The sequence below is a fragment of the Chironomus tepperi genome, unplaced genomic scaffold (assembly GCF_022539635.2).
Source record: "Chironomus tepperi strain 1889 unplaced genomic scaffold, CSIRO-AGI_Ctep_v1 contig_74, whole genome shotgun sequence".
NCBI lineage: Eukaryota > Metazoa > Arthropoda > Insecta > Diptera > Chironomidae > Chironomus > Chironomus tepperi.
Window position 1 is genome coordinate 136,035 of NW_027226196.1, and position 10,518 is coordinate 146,552.

A 10,518-nucleotide genomic window follows, 5' to 3' on the forward strand; every position below is an offset into this window, starting at 1 on the left:
TTCCGAGACACAACGTACTTAATTGCTGTCATCATTTGCTATTTGCCTTTTTGTCATACTCTTAACTCTATTTTCATCCTACTCTTGTTGTTCTGTTTATGCTTATTTTATATTTTCATTTTTTGGGAAACATTTTAATGCATTTTCCTATATAAACATAAATTTTCATTATTTTTCCGGCCTCACTTTTTTTTGTGTGTTATAATTATCTTTTTTATTTGCTTTTTTCACAAAGCACAATGAGACAGAAAAAATAATGATTATGAAAAATTGAAATGTTAATCGTGCAGATTATATCTATTGCCTAGGAGATTCCTACTTTTTCAATTAAAAATTCAATAATTTCTCATAAACGCGAAACATTTTTCCCGTTTTCATTTATTTTTGATCATCAGGGTTGCTTTTTTGGTGTCAATACTGATAAGGATGTAGTTGATTTCTAGGATCTTTGATTGAATTCCTATCACAACAGGTGATTACAGAGTATATTTACTAATTGTTAGCTTCATTTGCTGCTGAGCATCAGAAACAAATGTCTAAGCCGGCCAATTCTTCGAGAACTTCGGAAGCGGTCAAGGACTTAAGCGTCTCTTTTCTACACATCGAATCCTAAGTTTACAGAAGTATAGTCACTTTAATTCTTCGTGCAGATTGATACAGGAGAAGATTGTGGATGGTCTGATAATCTAACAATAATTCATAAATTTGGTTCTTAATTTTAGGTTAAGGACAGCTCATTGTATTCTCTAATTGCACTGCTACTTCGCGTTGACAGTAAGACGTGAAAGGGTCTTGACGGCACCGTAACGACTGTTCAATGTTTTGGCTCAGAAAATTACTCCGTACGACCTTGAGGTTGATTCATAGGTTATTTTGGAGTGTGAAGTCAATGAATTCGCACAATGCCTTAACTTAAAAGGCACACGATGTGAAAAAGCAGAAAAATTGACCTTCGTTAATTTTGCACCGTACCAGATTTTACTGAATCCCATTTGAAGCCAAAGTCACGTTTTTCTGAATTCATCACTCGAGTGTGCCTTTTTGTAATGATTCTTTCAAATATCAAGCATAACTCACAAACTACATAAAATCATCATTCACATTAACTACTTCCCTAATTCATTCTCAGAATTGAATACGCAATATCTCATTTACATGCTATTTTTCGCCTCGAGTCATGAGTCATCCGCATACAATGTACATCAAATGAATCCCTAACATCCATTAATGCAAAAACTACATATAAGATTTTTAATGACAACCATCAAAACAGATAGACAGTAGTAATGATTTCCATGAATCATTTCAACATTAAAACATGAATTTTCGATACTTTTATGTTCATGCTTTTTATTACCTCAAAGGCATCAAAAAAAGAGGAATTTTTGGTTTTATTTGTTGGATTGGACTATTTGACATTGATGTCTTATGCTTTTGGATGGGTGGAGGGTCTGGGGTTGCTTGGGTACTTTGAGTTGTAGGAGACTGGAATCTGGGGTATCGAGTCATATGTAGACACTGTTAAAGTGAAGCCTTTGTTGCTGTAGACGTAAAAATGTCAAAATTCGGCACCAGACAAGTTTCTCTCTGTCTTTAAGCCAAATTTGATAGGATCCGGTCTGAAAATGGAGTAAAATTGGTCTAAGGCTGAATTTTTGGCCATTTCTACGTTATGTGCCTTCCAGGAATGATTGACTACTGAGCACTTCTTCAGACTCAACTATTGTCACTCATTTGACAACTCTGTCACTCACTGTCCACTTAAATTCTCAACATTCCAACAAACGCACGTGTTTTTATGATATTTGTAATAATGGAATGCAAAAATATGTTAATCCGATACAAACAGCACAAAAAAATTTAATTAAATCTCTCATATATTTTCATACTTTTATTTTCATCTAAAATAGACGAAAAATACGCAACAGAAATGAAAATAATTTTAATATATCCACCAAAAAAAGCAGCGCACGGTCGAATAAATTTTCATTTCATCTGAAGCCTCCAATTACCATTTAACAGCACATTTCTTTTGTTTCATTTCTAATTGAATATTTTTCGACGTTGTTGTTGTCATTTGGTGTTGTTTTATATTTCCTGTCATTTAAATATCACGAAAATGATTATGGCGAGATTTTTTTTTTTGTGCTGGGGAGAAAATTTTCGGTTCTGCCTTAAATAATAAAAGTAACTTTAAGAGACACAGGCATTACTCCCCGTGCATAAAGCCAAAATGAAGTTTTATGACTTTGCTGATTACGACTTTTTTCCCGTAAAAAAATTTTTTTTACAACCTCTGCAAACGTGGATGGAACGAGATTTTTCTGTTCATCTCCCCCTTTTTCGAAAAAAATATCCAAAAAAAATCTTCATTTCGCTTTCATGTAAATGTGTATGGATGGATGGGGTCGTTTGTGGATGATGTCTGACTTTAAGGTTTTAATGAAGGAAATTGATGTCGTGAGTCGAGTTTTTTATGGGAATATAGAATGCTTTAATAATACCATATAAAACTGCTTAAATCTCTCATATAAAGCATCTAAAATAATAAGATACCCACCCCCGAGCAGCACAGTGTAGTCATAAAGACCCGGTCACGTCACCATGCTGTTAGCAAGAATATGTTCAGATGGGAATAAACGACTGTTAATGGTGTCATTTAATCAGCGAAAAAATGGCGAATTTTCCGCATTGTGCTGTTCAGGATTTTCGGTTCTGCCTTAAATAATAAAAGTCTGTTCAAGTCTAATTTGCATAGCAGTTTAGAGTATTATATTTTTTCCATTTGATTGATAAGGACGCTAGAGTTCTCACTATCCTGAACTGGAAGAAGTTGTTGAAAAAAATCTTGAGCTTACAGACGTTCTTTAAACGCGGCCATGGGATGTGCGCCCCAGTTTTAATGAAGTAAGAAGTAAGTAAGTATTATTGTATAAAATTGACCCGAGCAGCACCCACAAATGTCCGCTAGTAGCATTCTACGTCGCCGTATCAACGGTAAGACGCCAAATTACCTCAACGGCATCGCGACGGCTAATTTCTATTCAAATCAGTCAAAATCAGAAGCTGAAAATTCCAAATTCCAATATACATCATTTACAATTAACCCCATATAGGTTTTAAAAAGGTAAACTTTATGATGTTGTTTAGTGACATTGCTTTTATGCTGAGGTTTTAAAATTTTGTTTTACTTTCCCTATCCCTCTCACTTACTTTCAGTTTTTTTTTTCCACATAAAAAGCATTTTTTTTGTCACGAGGGTCGTTTAAGCATGACATGTTGTTTTTTTGTGCATTTATTTTTTTTAAAAAAAATTCTTTTAGTCATTCATTCTTTTCACATTCAATTTCACTTTAGCCTCATCTAGTGATTTTTTTATGATAAAACTAGGAAGTAACTAGGAAGTGCAATTGAATTGCTTTTGACGCATTTAACATTGAAGGGGATTTCCTTAGTTCTGAAAGAAGATAATTGAATTATAGAAATACTAATTGACGTAATTATGGAAGGCTTTTACTAGAAATACTGCATGACTGGTGTGAACATGACAGCTGAAAGGGTCAATATCCTTTTTGAGAATCAAAATTGAATGAGGAAGGATTACTTATCATTTAATATTGAATTGAAAGCAGTTCCTTGAGGAAATTGATCAATAAGAAATTTAAGTACTGATTTAAATCAATTGTTCGCATTTATTCTGTTTCAGTTAGGAGAATTCGAACGTTTACAAATTAAAAATTTGTATTTACATATCAGTACACATCATTTACATATGAGTACACATTAATTCCATATCGTTACACATCAAATTGAAACAAATAAACATCTATCATGCATGAATACATATCAAATAAACATTAACGTACGTCAATTACATATCAGTACACATCAAATACACAAAAAAGCCTAATTAGCCACCAAACTATCGCACAGAACTCCACAATCCAGACAAAATACCATCAATCCCAAATTCTTCCCTTCAAAACTAGTATCAAAGTACACAATATCATCTAGCTTATGCTGAAGCTCATAAGTTTTAATCCCGTGAGCAAAATTCCATTCATTTCCCAGTTCCATCCTATCCCTTTTTATTATAATCCACATTTTATATGCATAACCGTTATAGATAGTAAAGATGATGCTACGGCAAAAAAAAAATAGGAAAATTATGATAAAGATTCTCAATCTATAAAGTATGTAATTGCACTTTTAAAGTCATACAAATTTTTTACTAATAATACTACAAAGTGCTTACTTTTTCATTTCTCATGGGGAGTCGTCGTCTTAAGTAAATGGAGGGAGGTATATAGTGTCAGAAGATATAGTAAAGAGAGAAAAAGAGATAGTCATAAAAACTTAAATTCAATTTCCTTGTTCCTTCAATGAGAAACTTTTCTTTTTATGAATATCTCTCGAATGCATAGTAATTTCCTTCCTTCACTTAATCCTCTGTCTAGGGATAAAAGATAAAAGTATTTTATACATCGAGAGTGGTGACATTTTTTTTTTTTGTTGTTGTTACTTCTGTAAGTGGGGTCGATTCCAAATTATGTCTGAAAATTGGATACCCCTTGCTGTTTAGTTTGTAAGGTTATCAATTTAATCCTGTCTTACTTAAGTATACAGGATAAAAGTCTTTACTAAACCATTCAACCCAAGCGAGGGTAGTTGGGGTAGAGTTAGCATCTATTGAACGAGTTGACTATCATGCAATTATACTACTGGATGATTAGTTGTGTTATTGGCAAAGAAGGCACATGAAGTAGTCAATGTTGCCTTGACTCTGCTCTAGGGTTGGGCAAATAATCAAATATATTCGAATACGATTTGGCCTAACCCTAACTCTGGTCTGAGGTCAAATTGCATCGAATTAGATCTGTGGCTTAGAACCATGAAGTATTGACTAAATACTTAATTAGTACCAGATTTTCGACCATTTCTAAACCTTGTACTTTCCAGGTTGTTATCCAATGTCAAAATTTAAATCTAGAGTTACAGTTGACTAATTGCAGACAGTTTCAACTGGTTGATTGTAAGCCTTGTCTTCTCTAGCCTGATAGTGGTACTGTCACCCCTTAGGCTAGATGCTTTGGAAAGGCTCTTACTATATCCTTTAACGTAATTATCCCGACACATAGCTCGGTTGTCACGGAATACCACGAGAAGATGCATTAGGTATCCTTCAGAGTCTGACTCAAGCTTCCCCAATCCCGAAACGTACTTCATGTTGACGCCCTAATGTCCTAATATTATTGTCTCATTCCCTAAACGTTGGACATCACAATCAATTGACCCCCAAATCTACTTGTTCCTTTTTTTTCTAGCCGATAAAAATGTAAAAATTCTCTTGCTTATCGTTCGTCTCCCATTTCCCATTTAAAAGAAAACACAAAACTTTTGCCATATTTCAACTCTTCTATTCATTAAATTCCTCAATCCCTTCAGCCCCATCCAACTCTCATTCTTCTAAAGCTTATAATTTCTTGTGCTGCCGAAATAAAAAAAAAATATTATCTTGAAAAAAAAAAATAAAAAAAAATCTATTAGAGTAAAATTTCCATTAAATTTAATGAACTGCAAAATGCACGTCCTTTTTATTTAATTTTTTCTTTTTGTTCTTACTATTCATTAGATTCCTTTTCATGATCACCAGCATTAACAGCAGCAGCAGCAGTAAGCATAAGGAAAGGAACTAATCGCTGTTCAGTTGCAGATTACAAAAATTAAATAAATTTAAGCGCATTTGTTGAAGTGATAATCGATGTCCAATCTGTAGGAGTTAATTGAATTTAATATCACTTTAGCAGCTTAGAGACACGAATTGCTTACATTAATATGTTTGAAACTTTTCTATTTTCTAGGGTTTTGGATATAAAACGTACACTTCTCCCACAACATAACCAGAGTGGCACAGCAATTACAAGTTCCATTGAACATTAACACAAGTACATCATAAGACGATCACATTGTATTGGTTTGGTGACGAATTCAAATTCCCAAAATGATAAATTAGCTAATTCCAATTAAACAAACCATCAAATAGACATCCATACTTACCTACTTACTTACTTCGCTGGTCGTACAGATCAGTTGTGATCCATGACCTTTTACAGGAGTCGCCTAAAGCTGGCTCTAACGCTGGCTTCCACTTGCCTATGCTTCTGTATACAAAGTGGACAATTTACTCAGTTTTACATCTAACAGCATTCTTTCATTAGTTCCTACGTCATGTTGATCTTGGAGCACTTGGACGCCTTTTTTCCTTGTGGATTCAAAGCAAGGCAGCTTGTGTCTCTCCTCCAGCTACAAACTATTCGGTTTTCGAAGTGTGTGACCCATCCAGCCATATTTACGCAATTGTTCTCGGTTGATGTCCTCTGGCCAGACTCTTCTTAATAAAACTTGATCCCGATGGCCATTCCGTTGGATCCCCAGTTCATCAGATTCTGAGAAACACAAAATCTAGGTCCAATAATTGGACAAACCCAGACATCCATAATCACCTAATATGACGTAAATTCTGAAGACTATCACCAAAACTGATCAAAAATCAAGCATCATGATTAAAATCCAAGACCAAGACTCAAATAATCCAGCCAAGCAGTCAAAAAAACACATCCATCCTTCAAATTCCAATAAATCTGCACTAAAACAAAGATTTAAAAGCGCGAAGTATAAAAATGAGATTAAAAACGAAACTCGTGGTACATTAACTCCAGAAAATCCATTCCAATTCATTGAATCTATTCAGCATAATGACACGACCTTGTGTTAAATGCCGAATGAGAAAGAATCCCAAAAACAACATTTTCCAAGTAATTAAATTTTCGTTTAGAAACAAAAAAAGGAAGAAAAAAGAAATCAGACCCCAGCAAATGGACAGTAATAATGTGCCTTTAAGTGTGTGTGGAGTGGAACCCCACCAAATTCAATACATTAACATTTAACGGGACTTAAATGTTCCTATATACATGACCACAATTGCATGTTACGGTTTTGCAACAGACAATTATTTATAAACATTTACAGCATATTTGGGTAGGAGAAAGGAAAATGAGAGGGGACAGGACCAGAAGATTTAATGGTCTTTGATAATGTGACTTTAGCCTCGATGCTGATTAAGCAAAGAAAATTTCATCAACAATGCCGTTGAAAAGAATTATTGTCCTCGACCTTTTTTCCACTCCATCTTTTTCATTATTATCTATCCAGCATTTGCTTCATCTTTCCTTACTTCTTTAATTTTTTGTTCTTGTTGTTGTTTTTGTTTGTCTTCTGGATATGAAAAAGAAAAAAGGAAAACTTTAATGAGGAAGAATATTAAGACAAAAGGGATATTAAGTAAATAGGTTCGTAGTTTGTTTAACTACAACAAAAAACTTTCATTTCTAATTGACCTAAGATGGAATTTCTATGAGTTGAAGTTCTTTAAATAATACCGAGCTGTAGATGGACTTGGGCCTGTGACAGGTAAAAACCGTACAAATTCTTGATAATTTGGAAGGATTTTTCTTACAAAACCATATAAGTTATCAAGAATTTGTACGGGTTTTGCCTGTCAAAGTTGCCTGACAGACAATTTGCATACTCACCTAAATCGGGTTGGTTATGAGTATACTGAGCCAATATCATTGAACATGTTCATTAGTCGATTTATTCGAGGCAACAGAGCGTCCCGTTGCAGCAAATCTCATTTTTAGTTCAAATAAGCTAATATCAGTCGTCCTGGTGTCACTAGGTTACTTTCATGTCATTTTGATGTTTTGTCGTCAACATGACTATGAAGTGGTGGTTTTGATGCTATGCTGCTCTAAGAAGTTCCTTCATGTTCTATGATACACCACTTTGTCAAGAGATATTTGACGAACTTTACACTTTTGAACATTATATGTGTACGAAAAGACCTGTAGAAGCTACTTTAAATAAAGTGCTCAAATCTGACTTTGTAAATGACAATAAATCACAAGACCGACCTAAGAACTCATGAAAGGAAGCTGTAAAGACAGTATTTTATTTGGTATTGGAAATTGGCAAACGGTTGGGTCAGTTTCAAACGAAATCTGAGAGAGGTCATGAATCACAATTGATCTGCACGTTCAGCGAAGTAAGTAACTCAATTCATAATAAATGAACAACTCCATATCAATATCCTGTCAATTACAAATTATTAGCATCCCTTGACATCCCCCCTTTTTTAAAATTTTCCATTTTAATCCCCAAAAAATGTCCTACATCACTCGGGCACATAACTTTCCATCTAAGCACATAAAGAGTGTGAGTATGTGTATCTTGATAAAAAGATGCCAATCATCCTTTTTTTCTCAAAAAAATTGATTTCATGAAACGCCACAAGAATTTTTAATCAGACATGCCTTTATGCTATATCACTAAAAATCTCTATGGAATTTTAGTTCATATTAGGACGAGTGAGTGAGCTAGATAGAATTTTAAAATGGCTTTTAAGTGATCTTATCAATTATTATCTATCGAGTACATGTCATGTCATCAACAATGGCATACATATACGCTCATAACATGGATATATACACAACAATTTTCATTCAATATGATGTTGATGATAATTCGATTATTGAGGAATAAAAAGTTTATTGTTGAAAATTGTCAGGAAATTATGAAATTTTTATTATGCACTCGAAATCATTCATCCTTTCATTTTATATGACGTTAACTTTTAGCTTCGTAATAGATTTTATTTTTAAATTGATTTTAATTATTCTCTCGTATTCGTTCATAAATAATTTTGTTGTTAATTGAATTTTTCAGCTTAGCAGCATGTCAGAATGGAAGAAGCACGACAATTTTGCTATCTATGCTTTATTTCCAATGAATTAAAAATTTAGTAGAAAATTGTCATTGGGAGAATCGTGCATTTTTGATCGATTTTAATAGCACACGTGAGCAAAAGTAAATTTCAACGGTTGTTTTTAAACTTCAATGGATTTTTTTAAACTCAACCACATGAAGTTGTATCCCATATTCAAATTCAAAGAAAAATTCACCGGTTATTTTTGAACTTCAACGGATTTATTTTAAATTCAATCTCATGAAGTTGTTCCGAAATTTAAGTTCAAAGCATTTCAACAGTCGTTTTTGAACTTCACGAAATTGAAGCTCAATTCAAATCCGATTTCTAACGGTTTTATTTACAGTAAACACACTAACACAATCACACTTAAAATCATTCAAACAGCACAGAAATATTTCAAAATAAATTTAATTAAATGGCAGAGAAAGCAGTTGTTCTACAGAATTATAATCAGGAGCTAGTGAAGTATATAGAACTGTTGAAGAGAAGAAAGCAGAAAATACAGCTGGAAATATCACAAGACGAGAGAAATAAGGAAATCTTATCAGCACAAATCCGAGCACTTCAGGAAAAACAGGAAGAGATCGATGATCAAATGACGAAGAAGAAAATAGCTTATGCCAAGATCGTGGATACTTTAGGTAAGATCCAGTGAGTTTTGTTGATAAATTTGGACAAAAACTATAAAATCCAGTAAATCCAAAAGATCCAGTGAATTCAAAACTTCACAATTATCCCAAAACTGCATCCATAAGATAGTATAAACTAGTAATTAATAAAATTCTTCTCATTTTACAGAGCAATCGGATCTTGGACTATCGAAAATCATCGATTCGTTGCAAGTCTTGCTTGGTTTTACAGCATCAAAGACTGACACAGAATTAAGTGATTAATTTAAGTAATAATGTTTCTTAATTATATTAAAAGTCATATAATATGTTCAATTTATTGAATAAAGTTCAATTTTGTTAATTCTTATACATAATATTAGTGATTTATGTATATTAGAGGTAGTCGACAAGCATGTTTGGTATGGCAAGTGTCAAGAGACATTCTCAAAGAAAGACTGACTGAATTTGCATGCAGCTATTATGAAAACTTCAATTTCACTAAATGAAATTCCAAAAATAGACATGCAACTCATTTCTAACGACGAAATTATCGTCAACCAACTGAAAAATTCAATCGCATTAAGCACTTCCAATAATAATAATAAATGCATAAAGACATATAAAAACAAGTAAATTGATTGAATCGATTATGACACGAACCTCTTCAATGTCGATAGGTTTAATTAATTTTAATTTTTCCGCTGCTCATTTATCTGTTGTGCATGTACATAGTGTATAAAAAGAATTAAATTTCCCTGCGGTTTTTCTGGCATTTCATGATGATGATGATGAAAAAAAGTTAAAAATAAAGAGAATAATAATGACGGCAGAGATGTAGCCACAAAATTTTACTTGGAGGCTTGACCGTTATTTTTTGAATTTAAAGAAGAAAAAAATTTAAAAAAGAAAAAACCGTTAGAAAATAAAAGGGTTTCTAGTTCTTGGGGGAGCCCCCAATGGACACACTGGCTACGTCCCTGAATGACAGCATAACAGAATAAGCAAAAAAATATGATTGTGAATGACAATTGAACACAGAAATTCAATTCACACACAATTTTTTTGTATGCCTGTCTTTAG